The sequence below is a fragment of the Podarcis raffonei genome, chromosome 6 (assembly GCF_027172205.1).
Source record: "Podarcis raffonei isolate rPodRaf1 chromosome 6, rPodRaf1.pri, whole genome shotgun sequence".
NCBI classification, from domain to species: Eukaryota; Metazoa; Chordata; class Lepidosauria; order Squamata; family Lacertidae; genus Podarcis; species Podarcis raffonei.
Window position 1 is genome coordinate 13,538,710 of NC_070607.1, and position 19,457 is coordinate 13,558,166.

Genomic DNA, 19,457 nt, shown 5'->3' on the forward strand with positions numbered 1-19,457 from the left:
CTTCTGATTGGCAAGCCCAAGAGGCTCAGTGGTTTAGACCACATCATTACCGGCATCCCTTACACCAACCCTGTCTGCACTCAGTCACAGAGAGGGGCTTTTTGCACCTCTGAACACAGCAGAAGAGTGGATGTGTTGTGGATATGGGGGGGGGGAGATATTTACTGATACCTTTCATGGGTGATATAGGGGATAATGGTGTGCACACTGTGTCATGGGGATGGTGCCAAGGATTCTAGTGGGACAATGTAGATAAGATGAACTAATACGGGACATGTCAGTTTGAAAACTAACTACTGAAATTAGTGTCCTGGTCAGTTTTTTTTATTTTTGAATAATTTAATATGATATTGTCCTGATACTGTCAGGAACTGTGCTGCAGAGGGCTGCACTGAGGAGGAATGGTGGGAGCCTCCCCATTTCCCAATCTCCTGATCCAGATCCTGAATTTTCCCAGGAGCAGGAGGACAGTATAGATTTGGAACAGTGGTTTGCAGAGGGGCATAGTTCAGAAGGCAGAAGCTGGGATATACTGGATGGTGAACAGCCAGGAGATGAAACACTGGAAGGGAGAGGGTTAACAGATTCACAGTCTCTGGACAGCATTCCTCCGCTCAGCCCAAGGTCAAGAAGGGCTCAGAAAGTGGTGGAACAGAAAGCACAGAGAGGACAAGCTCAGATTACGAGACGTAGAAGTGATGTAGGTTAATAGGGATGTAAGGGGGTGTCATCCTTAACTGGGAGCACTGCCATTACTGTGTTCTTTGTTCTCTCGCTGTGATTATTAAAGTTTCTAACTGGTAAGAAGACTCCTTTTCCTTTGTCCTGCTTAGCTAAGCCACAGGGGAGGAAACCAATTACCCAAACCCTGACAGAAACACAGCATATGATCAGACACAAATTAGAGGGGACAATTCAATTCACCTGTGGCAACAAAAACCACTCATCATGGCTCTGGAAGTCATGCTTAGGGCCACCGCATAAAGTCTCTATATGGCCAACAGGCGTACAAGAACCCACATGCCCGGTGGACCATTGCTGCAGCTGGTGCTTCCTGGGAAAGCATGAAACAAATCAGCTGCTTCCCCAACAATAAAGAGTCCTGTAGTTTTCCTTCATCCTTCTTTTATTATCTGATCTCCTCTGCAAGTACAAGAAAATCCCATTACTATGCCAGCTAAACTATCTGCTACAATTTCCCCATTACTATTTATTTTTTACTCCCAATTTCTCTTTTCTTTGCCTGTGTGGGCTTATTTTCTTCAGTGGATACTACTCCTACTGATCTCCTTTCTGCCCCAAAGCTTATAATTCCAAACAACCTTTTCTCCATATACCTACTTAACCAGAATGGCATCTGATGGACTTTTTTTCCTTCACCTGTTCAGACTTAATAGGATTAATTTCCCTTGTGGTGCACACAATAGCTTCTTAAGCATTAACTACTTTTTTCCCTTCTATTTTTTTGCAGTGGATGTCATATGCAATGCATAATAGAATTCCAATTAACTTTTCTGCAGGGTACTTACTTATATACTTTGAAAATTATCTGTATTATGAAAAGAAAGGAGGAAAGGAAAGAGTTTGCATCTGATAATAAAGTTTATTCTCCCTCTGCAACCAGAAATGCTGATACACTCTTCATTCGCCAAGAAGATTTTTAATTGTAATCTTCCAGTTTTGATGAAATTCCTACCCCAGGAGTAAAGAAGGAATGAGTGGGCAGGGCCCAGAAGAACCGTAAAATGTCACAGTCACAGAGTCACAAAAATCATGACCCTAACAAAGCACAATTGTTTGTTTCAACATTTTATTAAACCAAATGGCTTTCAAGGCATCAAGGAAACATAATAGCTTATAATAAAAAGAAAGTAAGCACGGTTAAAAAGTTGTCTCCACAACAAAGCAAAATATAGAATGACTCAAACAAATCCATCATTAGGAGTAACAGCAACCACATTGCAGAGACCTACTTTCAGATAGACTCAGGGCAATCCAATACACAAGAAGATTCTGTAAAGCTAAGACTCCATTCGGTAAAGATCCAGATTCCATTCTGGAACAGGCTTCCAGTTCTGCTCTGCCTTAATTGAGGCAGCCCCCACTACAGTGGGAGATCATTGTCGAAGGAAAAACAAGGATGATTGAGGGTAACTATCATGGCTTCATTCACAGCTTGTCTCGGTACCTGGCTCTCACTCCAGCATAGAATGCGAGGGACAAGGAGGTGCTGAGTGCAAAAGCACTTCACCTGCTGAAAACCCTCCAGTGCCGCCATTAAGAAGCAGGGGTTCTCCTGTTAATTAGAGCTTAATTGGACTAAAGTACAGGCGCGTGCTAGAAGTGATGAGATCACAAACTGCGGAACAAACCACCTGCAAGGACGTTAAGGTTTGAACTTGAGATAAGACTTCATTCGGTGCAAAAGACAAAGGGGGGAGGGGAGCCTACAGTTTATTTAAAGTTTTATTCTTTACATTTATGATTCGGCATCCCTCCTCTGAATGTTAGTTTAAATTATATTTGTAGAAGCAAGGATGGAAGGAATTTGATTATAAATATGGCATATAACATCAAACGGAACTGTGTGTGTAAAAAAATAATAATCAGGATTCCAGAATAAGGGTACTTATTTATCTACTTGCACTGGCGTGCTTTCAGACTGCTAGGTTGGCAGGAACTGGGAGAGAGCAACAGGAGCTCACTCCATCACAGGGATTCGAACCACCGACCTTCTGATCGGCAAGCCCAAGAGGCTCAGTGGTTTAGACCGCAGCACCACCAGAATGCCCCCCCCCCCAATCATGATTTATCCTGGTTTAAGCTCTGCCAGGCTTGGCTCAGCCAGCTAGGCCCTGGCTGAGCTGAGATGGAGGATATATGCTGGCATATCTGTGATTGAGCCAACAGTGGGATGTTACACCTGTCTGCATTGGCTCAGCAGCTAGAGATCGGCATTTGCAAGAAAACCACTACAGCTATCTTTCTTCAATTTGCCAGGATTTGTCCGCTCAGAAGGGACAACCTTGCCTGAAATTTTTCTCCAATTATGACTGTGTGTGTGTGTTCCTTTGGGAGGAGAATACCCCACATTTTGGAGGTGTCCAGCCCCAAGCCCTCTGGACCTGTTTGCCTGTAATTTGGCAGAATATATCTGTTTGCTATGAAGGGGCTACTACGCCTGGGCATTTTACCCAGCTGAGTGAAAAGAGAAAAGGTTATGACTGTTTTGATTTTCTTACTGATAGTGAATGGAGATTGGGGAAAGGACCAAAGTGAATTCAGCCCTCCAGGCTCCACATTGGTCTGAGCAGAATCTGGCTGCTTTACAAAGCACAAAACTGAGTCTGAACTGAATCTTCTGGTTACTGCAAGCCTCTCCTCATAAGGCAGATTCACTAGAGGGGGCAACTATCAAATCACAGCTTTATCCTTGTCAAGAGTCCACAGAGGAATCGCACCTGAATCTCACAAATGAGCCCAGTGCCACTTGAACTTAAGTTTCATTTTATTTGCTAGAATGTCCTACAATGTTTCTATTAGGAATGATGATATTCTTATTTACTTCCTTGTTACTGTGATGATAGCTGAAGACGTGTGTTCTGCTGCTTGAAAGCACAGAGGGTAAAAAAAACAATCACTAATTTATGCTGTTTGCAAAAGAGATTTTTGCAATGCTTTCCCCATTCCCAAAGGGGATGGATACTGTAAGTGCAAGATGAGTTGTTATTCTTGAAACATATAGTCCAAGACGACTCAGGAGGTATTATCTTTCCCTGAAGCATAGCCTGCAGAAAAGCTGTAGAAATTTTCTTCATTACTGTGAATTATCTCCTCCCCAATGGATGAGTAATGCTGTGCAGATCTGAAGAGTTTGTTGCTACTTTTATAGGTGTCTATAATTTAGAAGATTGTCTGGTGTCTAATATCAAGATCCTAATGAAAGGTCCCAAGAACAATCTATGAGTCGGTTTCCAGGGAAGTGGTTTAACAACTACGTTTTGCATCCATAAAATGGGCAATTTGCTCACTGGTACAACTATGGATTCTTCGCCAGATTCCCAATGGATAAGAGCAGTGTTAAGCAAACCAAAAGGTGGGTAGAAATCAAACCTTGATTAATCCCATTGCACTAGACCTGCTTAAAAAAATCTGCCAACTCCAAAGTCCAGGATAATATGGATAGAGTTGACTGAGATTTCTATTTGTTGTTGTTTAGTCATTTAGTTGTGTCCGACTCTTCGTGACCCCATGGACCAGAGCACGCCAGGCACTTCTGTCTTCCACTGCCTCCTGCAGTTTGGTCAGGCTCATGTTTGTAGCTTCGAGAACACTGTCCAACCATTTGAATTGAGGAAAAACCCCAGACCTCGATGCATTTTACGCTAGGAATGTGTACACGGACTGTGTGAGAAGATGGCACTACAACTCATCTTGATTAGCAACATGCATTAATGTTTGCTGTGAATCCGTTAGGAATGTATGGAGCCATAGTAACCAGTGTCTACTTGCTTTTCTCAAGTTCTTCAGATGTTTCTTCAAGGAGAAGGCTCTAATTTTTATGCTTTAGGGTGAAATTCACTTACAGTTCTGTGATGCTGGTGATGAGTTCTGTACATAGGCTTATTGTCATTACTTAGACCCCAAACAGTAGCAATACTATTGACAATTAAGGTACAAGAGTGACTGTAGTTCAAAAAAATGTACATTTTATCATGGTAATATTTCAGTATTTATTCTGAATTTCAATAACCCCTGTATTATACTGCTAGTTGGTATACCTTTAAATATATAAATTGCTACATTTTCTTGATTCTTTTTCTTTAAAAAAAAAAAAAGTTTGGCTCTGTTCCCCTCTGGAGTCAATCATTATTTTATTTTTTAATGAACTCTTGACACTTAAGAGAAGAAAATAGAATAACCTAATGTCTTCTTCGTGTCACATTGTAGTCAACTAAAAGGACATAAGAAGCAAAGGGATTTTAAATATGTATCATGTTCTTGGTCATTTACTGAAAATGGTTGTCATCTTTCTTGGAACTGCAGATGAAGATGCAGATTTTCTTGGCAACCGTTCCTAAGTAAAGCATTCAGTGATGAAATGGCCTATCATGACTCACAAGAGAAGAAATTCTGGAAAGTTTTAATGTGTAACTTTTGATTTACAAGTGAAACATTTAGTTCTTGCCATACTGGGCGAGGAGACGAAGTAAGGAGTCAAATGAAGGATGATTAAATTTGACCTAATTTTTAAATGAATTCTCAGTGTGTTATGGTGTGGGTTTTGATCAAAACTGATTGATATTGTACTGACACACCTCAGATTCATTTTACCAACATGAGGCTCCTTTCCCCACCACAAGGCAGAGCTGCCTCCAATACAGACACAGAGAAGGAAGTGGAGACAAATAGTAATAATAATAACAATGTTGTTGTTGTGGTCGTTGTCGTTTAGTCGTGTCTGACTCTTCTTGACCCCATGGACCAGAGCACGCCAGGCACTCCTGTCTTCCACTGCCTCCCACAGTTTGGTCAAACTCATGCTGGTAGCTTCGAGAACACTGTCCAACCATCTCACCCTCTGTCGTCCCCTTCTCCTTGTGCCCTCCATCTTTCCCAACATCAGGGTCTTTTCCAGGAAGTCTTCTCTTCTCTTGAGGAAGTATTGGAGCCTCAGCTTCAGGATCTGTCCTTCCAGTGAGCACTCAGGGCTGATTTCCTTCAGAATGGATAGGTTTGATCTTCTTGCAGTCCATGGGACTCTCAAGAGTCTCCTCCAGCACCATAATTCAAAAGCATCAATTCTTCAGCGATCAGCCTTCTTTATGGTCCAGCTCTCACTTCCATACATGACTACTGGGAAAACCATAGCTTTTACTATACAGACCTTTGTTGGCAAGGTGATGTCTCTGCTTTTTAAGATGCTGTCTAGGTTTGTCATTGCTTTTCTCTCAAGAAGCAGGCGTCTTTTAATTTCGTGAACAATGATAGTACAATTGCTTAAATATAGGGATGGAGAACCTATGACCCTCCAGATGTTGTTGGACTCCAGCTCCCATCAACCCCAGGCTGCTTGGCCAATGGTCAGGGATGAGGGGAATTGTAGTCTGCAGGTCCTGGAGAATCAGAAGGCTGGCAACATCAACACCAATGTGTGGGAATCCCTTGCATTTTACCACAGCGCCTGGAGACAGACAGTTAGGTTGTGTATCCACAGCAGTGACCAGAGGGTGAATGACTGCTGAGAGGACTGCAGAAAGAAGAAACGTCATGGTGCATCTGCAGCAACACAACCAGAAGCCTTCATCTACCCCAGCTCCAACAAAACATGTCTCTCCCATATTAGTCTTCACAGCCATAGCAGGCAGTGTAACCTTCCAACAGGGTGACTTCACCCCACACCCATGACACACTCCTCCATGTTTCCTCAGACAGACGGATGCCAACCAACATTTTTCCTCCCCTTCCTGTTAGTCTAAGTTCTCCCGACCTAATTACTTGACATCTCGCACACAACGGGCTCTGCTTCTTGAACTCAAGCCTGTTGACCACAGACCATAAGCTGCTTCCAGCAATTTCCTTTGTATCTACTGAATCACAGCAAAAGCAATCCGAAAAACAATTTGCCATGGAAAATCAGATTTCTAAATGTATTTTTCTCCTTCAGAATTGTGTTTCCTGTGGCCTCAACACTCTTCCACTCCAAGTTTACAGCACTGTACTTCTCCAGCAGAGGGTGTCGTTACTCCAGCCCTAAAAATATATATACATACCCAAACTTAACTCACAAAACACCCTGTCTTTTCTTCACTACAGCCCTGGTTACCTTCAGCGATAATAAATTGGGAGTTGCCTTTGGTATTATGCATCGTAAGAGGAGCCCTGCTGGTTCAAGAGAAGGCCACATCTAGACCAGCATTCTGTTCTCACCGTGGCCAACAAGATGGCCATAGGAAGCCCACAAGAAGGACTTGAGTACAACAGCATTCATCTCAATGATATTCAGGCATGCTGCCTCTAACAATGGTTGTAGAACATAGCCATTACAGAAGCAAGGCACATTCTACCACATATGATGGACGTGCAAGATAACAAAAGAATTCTGGGAAATGATATATAATGAGTTGGGGTGGGGGAGTGTTTAAAATAACATTTGTGATAAAAGAAGAAGCTTTTTTACTAGGAATTTTAGATGCAGAGTTGCGTGTTCAGACCCAGAAACCTCCCCCCCTAAATAAATTCACACTTGATTCAAAATTCTGATTTTGGTTTTTGGCAGAATTTAGGCCACAACTTTATTGATTACAGAAAGTGACTGGTTGCATAGGCTCTGGTTCGACTAGCTCCCTGCACCATTGCAGGTAGCACTGACAGCCTAGGGTGAACACCCGGATAAGCGGAAAGCCGGGAACAGGCTATCTCCACCACCCAAATGTTCCCCTGGACTCAGGCACGGGCATAACCACCTCACAGGGGTTGACCAAACCATTGAGTCCCTGGATTCCTTTAATGGAATACCCTTCACATAGGGATGGCGAGAGCGTTCTCCCATCCCTATCACCTGAACCAGAGCCTATCCACAACTTTACAAGTTGTGACGATTTGCTACACGGCAGGCAAAACCTAAATGGCAACAGCCAATCAGCCAAGTGGAGAAAATTCCTGCCGTGCGCCTGTCCCAACGACAGATGACACACAATGGCATAGCAAGGTCAAGCGCAAAGCCCTAAAAGTAGGGAGAGGTGTGCGGGTGTTCCGAATGCACACGCTGAAAGAGGAAGCATGGGCATAAATAGGTCCCTTGAATTGTTTGGGCTGTGTGCCATTGGCCAGATAGCACCCAGCTTTGAGGGACCTACCAATCGGGTGTTGTGGCTGACCAATCATACCCACCCACAACACAGGGTGTCAGTTTTCCAGGCCTCCCTGTAATACGTGCCCTCTTTAAGGGAGGACCCGATATACCAAAGGAGCAGAAACTATTGTTTACGTATGTTACAACAGCAGCACAGATACTACTGGCCCAGAGATGGAAAGAAGATAAAGTCCCAACCAGAGACGAAGGGCTGATGAAGATGATGGACTACATTGAAATGGCAAAAATGACTGGGAAAACCAGAAACCAGGAAGATTTAATAAGGAATGGGGGAAAATTACAATTTACCTAAGAGAACACTGTAAACAAGTAAAAACTTTGGCAGGATTTGAGTAACGCTTATAAAGAAGAAAATGGATTCTCTTAAGAAAATGTAGAAAATATATGATGCAGTAGAAAAAGTTGATAATGGAAACCATAGAGGGGTGGAGGGAAGCCTAAGGATCTGGGGAATCCTAAATGTTGATAGTTATGATTAATGTTTGAATCCAAATGTACTATGTAAAATTGAACAAAAAAGAATTTTAGGAGAAGATAAAGCACATAGCCATTATGGTTAGTATTTGCATCACTATGTCCTGTGGAAGCGAATAGCACAGTTTAACTATGCACTGTCTGACAAAGTACTTTTTTTGCCTGTGCAAAGCCATCCAACATTCAGCTTCATTGAATAAACTCAAATTCTAATATTATGAGAAAGAGGGGGGAAAACCTCCCTAATCAGTTTCTCCACAGCAAGCAGAAAATGGTCTCCCCTGTGATTTGCTGGTGTGTGTCACTCTTTTAATACCTAATTCCTTTTCTGACAGCAGGAGATTAAAAATTAAGAGTAGTAACATATTTTGTGTAAGCCTTTAATATGTGTATTGGGTATTTTATATATACTGAAGAGAAAACATCTACAGGTTCTCCACGTGAGGGATGATACAACGGCTACTGTAATAATAAAATGGGACAGACGGATGGAGATGTTTAAGGTCACCTCAACTCACAGACATCAAAGCTCAGTTACTTATATGTTATTATCCAAATTGGCTTAATACCAAAGATAGGAGAATGGGCAGAAGATAGTATTCTGACCCCCTCTGGCCTCTCTGACGTGACTTAAATAGACTACAAAGAAGGGAATGGTATTTGTATCTCCGGAGGAAGAGTCCATTCACTGTGCTTGCTAATCTCAAGCTTATTAATAGGTTATAGTTCATGGATATAATATTAGGCATGAAGGCTGCAGAAACATTTTGCTCTTTATTTGCTTTCTGTGGTAGCTGCATGGGTAACGCTGGCAAACAATGTAGAATTACTACATCAGTGCACTCATTCACTCTTTACTTGCTATATATAGTTTGCCGCATGTATATCTCCTCAGCTGGTTAATATCTTCCCTCTCCTGCGATTCGCATGATAGTTGGCCCCATGCTGTTATTTAACTTTCCCCAAAGCCTTCAGGGATTTCACCATTATTGTTGGAGGGAATTTGCCTCTCCTTGCAACACCTTTTGTGTTGTTCAGATGACGGAGGAACAGCTGAGAATGGGGGGTTGAGCAGCAGGAAAAGCGTTTCTTTGGAGGAAGGGTGGGATATAAATTTAACAAAAAACAGATAAACTTTGTCTGGAGTCTCCCCCCCCCTCTTCTTCCTGATTGGCTGCTGATCAGTGAGCACAGATTGAACCACCGAGAAATTCCCAGAGAATCTCATGGTTTGAAAAAGTTTTTTACATCTTTCCTGGTACGTGTCAACATGAGTGCAGCGCTTCTGTTCTCCCACTCTGAAAGCTTTTGCTGTCATCCTTCTCAGCCTCATGTGTCACATTTAATCAAACAAAAATAAGAACATTTCACATTTTGCCTTCTTTTTACTCTGGACTCCTGCAAGTATGCAAATCTACAGGAAGTGTCTCAAGTATCACGAGCTGTAAACAAGCTGTCATGAAACGGGGAATTTGGGAGTGATTTTTTAATATTTTGCTCCTCCCGCCAAAAGCTTTTCCAAGTCATTCACCCCTTTCTAAATTAATTTGACATGGATAATAAAATATTAAAGGAAGCATACAACTTGTTTTGGGCCACTGTCCTCCACCAGACACCCTCTTCTGCAGTGTAAATCCAGGATTATAATTTCTTCTCTTCCCCTGGGTACTCAGTCCTGGACCACTCAAAACTCGCCCAACGGAAGCAATAAGCTTAAACTTTGCTACAGGAAATTTATCTGAGTAAAGACAGACTTTAGATGTAATAGTGGTATGTGAGGAACAAGAATTATATCTCCACACTCCCGGCAGATTTGTGAAAGCTGTCTTTCTCCCCCACCAACACAGGACTTAACCTTCTGGAATAAGACCTCCAGCCCAGCAGGAATCTTCTGTTCCTCAGCAGAACAAACAGAGAAGCTTGCATACAGCTGCATGCTTACAACCTGATGCTTCAGAATGTGCAGAGTTGCCAAAGAAAACATTAGCTCACATTAATAAAAAACAAATAAACTTTGTATGGAGTCCCCCACCCCTTCTTCCTGCTGATTGGCTGATCAGTGAGCGGCCATAAATTCACCCATTTTGATATAAATATATGTCATTCCTATATCCTGATATATATCCTGAAATCAAACTGGCATATGTAAGAAATATATTCAACAGCCAATTTCTGACCTGGCTAAATTTTTAGTTGGTCATGAGGTTGAAGACTGGAGCAACCTAGCCACAAAATTCTAAGCTAAGATTTCTGATGTTCCACAGGTCCCATGCTAAAAGGAAGAAAACATTCAATCCACAGCTAGATTGCCTTCTCCCTTTCCACTGAAACAGAAGACATCAAACTTGCAATGACTGTACCTGGTAATAAAATGACTCAGGTGTGCCCCATTGCACCAAACCAGAACTGAAGAGACTTGGCTGAAAAGCAGTCCCTCCCACAAGAAATAAATAAGACATAAAATATTTTATATGAAGCATCACAAGCAATGAACAAGCATGCAAAGCAGCAATGTGGATGTGCAGAATTCTTCCCAATGTGAAAATGTTATGGGTTGTTACATTGTACAGCCAAGTCATTGTGCAAGCAGAATGACGTTGACTTGCACAACATGCACCCCTGTGCTTCCCCTACAAGCAGATTTGGAAGTGCTGGGGGTGAGGGTGGGGCACATGGGAGGAGGAGAGGAAGAGTTGTTTGTGTAACAGCTTAGTTGGATTCAACCCCATAACTTCTTTTACACTCAAGTTTCCAGAACATGCAATGCCACTGAAGTCAGAATATCTACAGAAACAAGGGAGAAGGTTTTGCACTTGCTGACTGTTGGCTGAAAGGATGCTGAAGGAGATGGACCAATGGCCTTACTCAGCACAGCCATTCCTACATTATATCTGTTCCTATGTATTCTGAAAAAAATACATAGACAAAAAACAAACAAACAAAAAAAGCAGAGACATCACCTTGCCGACAAAGGTCCGTATACTTAAAGCTATGGTTTTCCCAGTAGTGATGTATGGAAGTGAGAGCTGGACCATAAAGAAGGCTGATCGCCGAAGAATTGATGCTTTTGAATTATGGTGCTGGAGGAGACTCTTGAGAGTCCCATGGACTGCAAGAAGATCAATCCTATACATTCAAGGAAATCAGCCCTGAGTGCTCACTAGAAGGACAGATCCTGAAGCTGAGGCTCCAATGCTTTGGCCACCGCACAAGAAGAGAAGACTCCCCGGAGAAGACCCTGATGCTGGGAAAGATTGAGGGCACAAGGAGAAGGGAATGACAGAGGACGAGATGGTGGGACAGTGTTCTCGAAGCTACTAACATGAGTTTGACCAAGCTGTGGGAGGCAGTGGAAGACAGGAGTGCCTGGCGTGCTCTGGTCCGTGGGGTCACGAAGAGTCAGAAATGACTAAACGACTAAACAACAAATGTATTCTGAAAGAGAGACAAAGACAAGAGAAAATTCCTACCGTCTAGAACCATTGCTACAATAGGTATGGGAATAGATAAATCCATGACTTCTGGGGCAGAGCTTGTAATCTGGGGCATAAGTTGCATCAAGTCACACAATTCAATCATCTCCACATACTAGACCTTTCTGTGTGACTGACAGCAAAGAGGTCATGTGGCTATATGGAGGTCAGCACACGCACTTAAGCAGACCTTTATCATTACAGCAATGCGACTTTTGTCAGAACACAGAGAGGGATTTCATCACTTCAGCGAGCACAGTGGAAGACTTATACAGAGAGAAAAAGTAACTGAGGGATTTATTGGATTTCCATAGCTGTTATTTGGAAGCAAATCAAATGGATAATGGATTGTGTAAAATCCTCATCTCTTGAGATGATGCTGTCAGTTCAATTCCCTGTTCAGCAAGATAACAAGCATTACTAGTATACAGAATTTTTACATAGCATAGTTAAGCAGGTTATAAAATTAACTTATGCTGTTCAGGTGATGTAAAAAAAAACTTTTCAGACTAGTTCCTCAAATGCACCATGACACACTCAGGGTTACCATTACAGGTCTTGTGGTAAATCTGTTCCAGGACACTTCACTCTGCCTGTGTGAGTATGAGAGGGTTTGTTGTTGTTGTTTAGTTGTTTAGTCGTGTCCGACTCTTTGTGACCCCATGGACCAGAGCACGCCAGGCACTTCTGTCTTCCACTGCCTCCCACAGTTTAGTCAAACTCATGCTGGTAGCTTCGAGAACACTGTCCCACCATCTCGTCCTCTGTCGTCCCCTTCTCCTTGTGCCCTCCATCTTTCCCAACATCAGGGTCTTTTCCAGGGAGTCTTCTCTTCTCATGAGGTGGCCAAAGTATTGGAGCCTCAGCTTCACGATCTGTCCTTCCAGTTAGCACTCAGGGCTGATTTCAGTTAACATGTTTTAATCCTCCCTCATGGTTTGGGAAGGGGGATCCTTGCACACATGTACATGGATAATGTGAGGCTCAGATCTTTCTTCCTGACATCTAGTTTGCTATTTCCTGGGACGTTATATATGTAAAATGGAACCATGCCGCCCTCATCTCAAGTGGTACATACCAGGAGGAGTTTTAACCACATGTAGACCAGAAAAGCCAAACTGATGCTCTCCAAATGTTGATGAACAGCTCCCATCATTGATCATTGGCTATGCTGGTTGGTGGGGTGGATAAAAGTTGTGGTCCAACAAAATCTGGAGGGCACCACAACAGTTGCCGATGCTGTGGACTATCTATAAGTGGAGAAATGGAGAGTATTTCACAAAGAAAGATTTCTTGCCCACAACTGTCCCAAATAGGATGACAAAAGCAGAGGCTCTGGCCTTAGAAGAAACAGAATTCATTGGGGGAAATATCGTTCAGTGCTTCCAGATTTTGGCAGCTACCTCCGTTCGATTTCCTGGCACTCTGTCCTCAGTGAAAACTGCTTGGCGTTGATCCTGATTGCCATCTCACTTCCACAGACCTCCTCTGGTCAACACCCGTTCAGCACTTATGTCTGTCTGACACATTTATGGCACAGTAAAATGTGCTCCCCACATAGTGTGTCTGTTCAAGGCTTTTTTAAAGTCTGCCCACAACTTGTGTGGTATGGTCAGCATTGCCATACTCATTTCCACTTGCAAAGGCCACTTAAATCAGTATCTTCAGCTATCCCTCATATAGGTTCCCATAACTGCTACTTACAGTTTGTCTGACAATTTAAATACTCACAGATGGGATGCAAAAAGAAGTTGACCATTAGCCTGGCCTAGTATGGCAGCTTCTGTGGGTCATATCCATAGTAAGTTCTACTGAGGGTAGACCCACTGAAATTAATAGGCATGGCTAACTTAGATCAATCAATTTCAATGGGTCTATTCTGAGGAGGACTAAGATTGGCTACAACCCAATGAGATGAAAGCTGGTGGCTCTGTTGACCCAAGAGATGGCATGTTGTCTGTTCTGTAGCGGATGCCAGTTCTCAAATAAATTGACATGAAAGACTGTCATGCTTGGAAAACATAGATTTGTATGACAACATGGGAGAAAATTGGCTGTTGTAAAACAGTGTTTTTTGTTTTTGTTTTTTGCCAAAAGGAAAGAATATGGATATAGAAGGTGCTGCCTTAATGCAGTGCAATCCTATCTATGTCTACACAGAAGTAAAATCTACTGAATTAAGTGGGACCCATTCCCAGATATATCCAAGCAAGGCAACCTAAGTTATCTTCATATTCTCTCCATCCTTACAGTTCCATGAAAGTGTGTAAAGGTAAAGGGACCCCTGACCATTAGGTCCAGTCGCGGACGACTCTTGGGTTGCGGCACTCATCTCACTTTATTGGCCGAGGGAGCTGGCATACAGCTTCCAGGTCATGTGGCCAGCATGACTAAGCCACTTCTGGTGAACCAGAGCAGCACACAGAAACGCCGTTTACCTTCCCGCAGGAGTGGTACCTATTTATCTACTTGCACTTTGACGTGCTTTCGAACTGCTAGGTTGGCAGGAGCAGGGACTGAGCAATGGGAGCTCACCCCGTCGCGGGGATTTGAACTGCCAACCTTCTAATCGGCAAGTCCTAGGCTCTGTGGTTTAACCCACAGCGCCACCCACGTCCCGTGAAAGTGTGTATGTAGGGTAAATTGTGTTTTAGTTTCTGTTTTCTCTAAGAAAAATTGCACCCAGGTCAAATATACATGAAGTTTAAGCAGTGCAAATGACATTTCAGCTAATATTTTGTTGTCTGCATTTTTAAACGCTTTCCTTTCTGTTTTCCTTTCTTTGTGTTAAACAAAATAACAGTTGGCGGGTTTAGCGGGTGTGCCCCAGACAAGCACCCATATGGGCTGGCCAGCATGTCAAGAACATTTAAATTCCCTTTTCCTATGACTCACACAGTGCATATATGCCCCCTAGACATTTGAATCCTGACAGTTCTGCTTTGGTCAAATGACTCAGGAGGAAAACTTGGGGAGGTGCGAAAAAGTACAAGAGAGAATGTAAGAAGAAAGAGCAACGGAGAAAGGCCCCCGCAGTTGGAGTAAAACAAATGTGTATGCTATTAATATGAGACAAGGGGTGTCCCCAAGCTCCAGTAAATTGTTCTTCATTACTTTGTCCTCAGTACTACTCTCTCAGACTAAGGAGTTCCATTTAATGAGGTGATTCATTCTTTTATGCTGCACTCTTTGTCTGCTTCTCAACATATCTGAAGAGAAATGAGGAAAACATTCAAGGCAATTACCACCTTAAAGTGATTGATTAATTTATTTATTTGTCCAATCTCTGCCAGGGTGTTGTGCAGAGTTTTGAAGATGATCACAAAAAGGCTTAAAAATATGCACATTATTTCAGACGATAGATAGATAAATAGATAGATAGATAAATAGATAGATAGATAGAAGATGTACTTTTGGTTCTGCACATCATTGTTGTCTCAAGGACAGGTGGTACTTGAACAGGTAAAGGACTATATTTTTAATATGGATCAGTTGAACTTCTGGCATTCAGTGAAGACCTTTTTTATTTCAGTGGGCACTTTAAGTAGGTTTCCCCCCCCCGATTTTACAGTTAATTTTAACCAATTTTATCCTTATTGCGCTTATCTGAAAAAAATACCAAAACTCCCTTTCTAAGGTCTGCCCAAAGAGCAGTATATTGTTATGGGTTAATAGGGGAACAGGGCTGCCCCAGATCCTTGGGTTCCAGATTTCCCCCTCTAGATTTCTGGATGCTGGGGATGTAATCAGAGCTGACAAGCTTAGCTTATTTTTCTGCCAAACCAAGGGGCAGAGGGAGATGATTGCCTTCCTGTTTACCCATCACAGAAACCATCTACAAGACAATAGACCCTGCTGGTAACTGAGTGAGAGGTTGCCAGGGCAACATGAGCATGATGTCACAAAGAGGAAAAAAAATGTTGTCCTTTTGCACATAGTGTTTTTGGCAAGGTGTTCTGGGAACAAGCAGGAGGAACTGAGGAGAGCAGGCTGGAGGAAGCTGCGCTGAGAGACCAGGAGGCCCCTATCAGTTTCATGCATATCAGTTAATATCTTGACCCTGCTCCACTGAATTGAAATTTCAGCCTTCACGACATAGGGAAACAGCCATTGTAAACAGCTATTTTCATGGAGGAGGGTCAAGATATTAACTGATATGAATGAAATTTCAGATATAGCTATATAATCCCTAGTGTAGTAAGATAAGACCTTTGGAGCAGGCACTTTTTTTAAAAAAAAAGTTTTTTATGAACCGCCCTAATATGTAAGTAAAATAAATAAATAAACAAACCCTGTGAGGGAGGTCAGTAAAATTGTCCCCACCTTGCAAATGTGGGGCTGGGGATGACCAAAGGTGGCTTGCTGCTAAGATTTGAGCTGATTTGCAGCTCAGTCTCTCAGAAATTATCTTACATCAGCCCTAAACTCTACATACTTATGTCTGCTGAGTTATTTCAGAACATATCTGTGTGGTCTTACATTTTTCATCATGTGGTTTTCTATTGGTTTGCCTGGGAGCCTGTGGCACTTTTTCTACAGTTTTTTTCGTATAAGCTGCTTTACGTGGTTCCTCATTTCTATGAACTGGCCAAACTGAGTCAGCAAAGATTCCAAGAAAATGATGCAAATGCATGTTTAACTGAATTTGCATAGTATAGATGTCACATAAATAATAATAATAATAATTTATTATTTATACCTGGCTGGGTTTCCCCAGGCTGGGTTTCCCCAGGAAAATGTTAACCTATGTGTCAGGGAACTGCCATCGGAATGAGAGGAGGAGGCGAGGCTCCACGACGATGCTGGAGAGGGGCCAAGTAGGGAGAGAGGCAGGTCTCCTGTTGGGGAAGAAAATCAGCGCAACACCAGGGATGAAGGGGGACCAATGGGGGAAGCAGAGAGCAGGCTCAGAGACTCTTCACTGGACACCAGCGGGGAGAGCACAGGTCCTCCGCTACCCACGCCCTCCCTGCGCAGAAGACTTCCACGCAGGGAGAGTAGGAGGAGACTGGGCATCAAGCAACTTTTATGTTGGAAAAGGTTTAAGAAACGCCCACTGTCAGATTCTGCCAGCGACTGAACAGCCACGAAGTGAAGGGCTGTCCAGCCAGGAAAGGTTTAACCAGGCCACCTAGCCAGGAGTGGCGGCAACTTATGCACGAGCAACCCCATATAACCATTACACTATGAGTGTACAAAACGCTATTGTCAACTTAGAAGAAAAAGGGCACATGATAACTCAGGTATTTGTTCTGGATTTGGCAATGAATAATCATGTTAAAGTCAAAAAGAAAACACACAAGCCACTGAAATTCAATTAAAAGAGTAGTTTTATTTGCATGCAGTGAGATCCAGAAACAGATGAAAAACATTTTTTTAAAAAGGAGCAGGCAGAAACCAAAGTGATTTAATAGGTTTGGGACTCAGTTCTGGTGATGTGCATTTTAAAACATTTGACACACACAAAATCATTGTTTTGCCCTCTTTAAGAAAGTCTTTAAGCGCCTTCAGCAGTTGTACAGTATCGAACTGGAAGTATAGTTTAGATGAAATGCAGGTATATTGATTTCTATAGTTTCCACTGTGAGGTGTTTGTCTCTGACAAGCAGAAACGATGGAAAGTGGGGAAATGGAGTTCAGAGTTTAAGCAAAAATGGTGAAAAATGAAAGGAGTTGGTTCCTATAGTATTTCTGTTGTACATATTCTATAGGAGGCCAATGTAGGTAAAGTTGGTCCTATAACAAAAGTAAAAATAAGCTATGTATTTATCATGCAGTGAAAGTGAGTGCCATAAAAATTATGTCCAAATTGAAAGCTAATCTGAAAGTTCTCCATCTGATGAATTTTGAGGGGCTTCAAAAGAATTCCAATAAGGCGAAAAATGGTGATGGTTTTTTTTTGGGGGGTGGATGTGTACTTCTGCATCCATTAATTGTCTTGATAAGGGATTAATCCTGAATTAAATCTACAAGTTAATTTGCAGGTTTCAGATCAACCAAAGCATCTGGGACGTTTCAATGGGAAGCCAAAGAATACTGTTCTGAGTGTCATGGAATTCTACTCCACATTGATCCAGGGCAGAACTCAGACGTATAGTTAGCAGAGTAAAAACTTAAACACGTTGCAGGCTTCCCAAAAACAGACCACAGGCAATTCTATTTCATCCAGCAGAGCTTTACTGCTACTGAAGGCAAATGAGCATCATGGTCACAAATCCAGTACATTCAGGATTGGTCCTGTCCAGAAGAAATCCAGTTGCAGCAGACTTAACTTAAACTTACAATAACTTACAATAAGTCTAAACCTTTCGACTGAGCATACTATGTGCAGAACACCACACCAGAAGGAAAAGAGATAGAAAGAGAAAGGTAAACCCAAGGCTCCTTCTGGCCTTACTTTTATCATCAGCATGACCTTGACAGAAAGAGATAACAGAGCCAGTTTAAGCCAGCTGTACTCAGCTTCTCTGAAGGAATAACCCAGACATCATGAACCTTCTGCTTGCTTCTTTTACACAGAGAAGCTTCCAGAACCCTCTTGAATTAATTAGAATAGGAAAGATCTCTACGCGTCAGATCAATACTTTCTGCACTAAGAAATGCAAACTGACACAGAGACCGCTGAAAATTTTATTTAACCTTAGCACAACTCAGGCTGCAATCCTGAACACACACATTAGGGAATTGGCTTCATCGAACATAGTGAGATGTATCTCTGAGTAAACTTGGGTAAGATTGGGCTGTCAGTTTTACCTGAATTAGCATCCCAGTAAGCTCACAAACCTAGACAACATCTTAAAAAGTAGAGACATCACCTTGCCAACAAAGGTCCGTATAGTAAAAGCTATGTTTTCCCCAGTAGTGATGTATGGAAGTGAAAGCTGGACCATAAAGAAGGCTGATCGCCGAAGAATTGATGCTTTTAAATTATGGTGCTGGAGGAGACTCTTGAGAGTCCCATGGACTGCAAGAAGATCAAACCTGTCCATTCTGAAGGAAATCAGCCCTGAGTGCTCCCTGGAAGGACAGATCCTGAAGCTGAGACTCCAATACTTTAGCCACCTCATGAGAAGAGAAGACTCCCTGGAAAAGACCCTGATGTTGGGAAAGATGGAGGGCACAAGGAGAAGGGGATGACAGAGGATGAGATGGTTGGACAGTGTTCTCGAAGCGACCAGCATGGGTTTGACCAAACTGCAGGAGGCAGTGGAAGACAGGAGTGCCTGGCGTGCTCTGGTCAATGGGGCCACGAAGAGTCGGACACGACTAAACGACTAAACAACAACAACAAGCTCACTGGGATGCTATTTTTTTGCCATCATGCTGTGCTGTGAGTGAATGTGGATGAGACCATCAGAAACTGTAGGTGCCAAGTTGTCACTGCATTCACTCCTCAAATCAAGTAGTTTTGCCATGGGCAAGGGACTTGCGTTTATGTTTCTCTGCTACAGACATTGTAATGTTGTAGTTGAGAAGTATGGGTGAAAGTCTAGTTTGACCTACATCAGTAACAACTTGAACATTTACTTTAAATCAGACAGGCTTTCAAAACCATCATGCCCAGTAGCACAAATATAAGTGATGAACTATGCTTTGTTTCCCATCTTTCCTTCTCTTAGACGCAAACAACATGT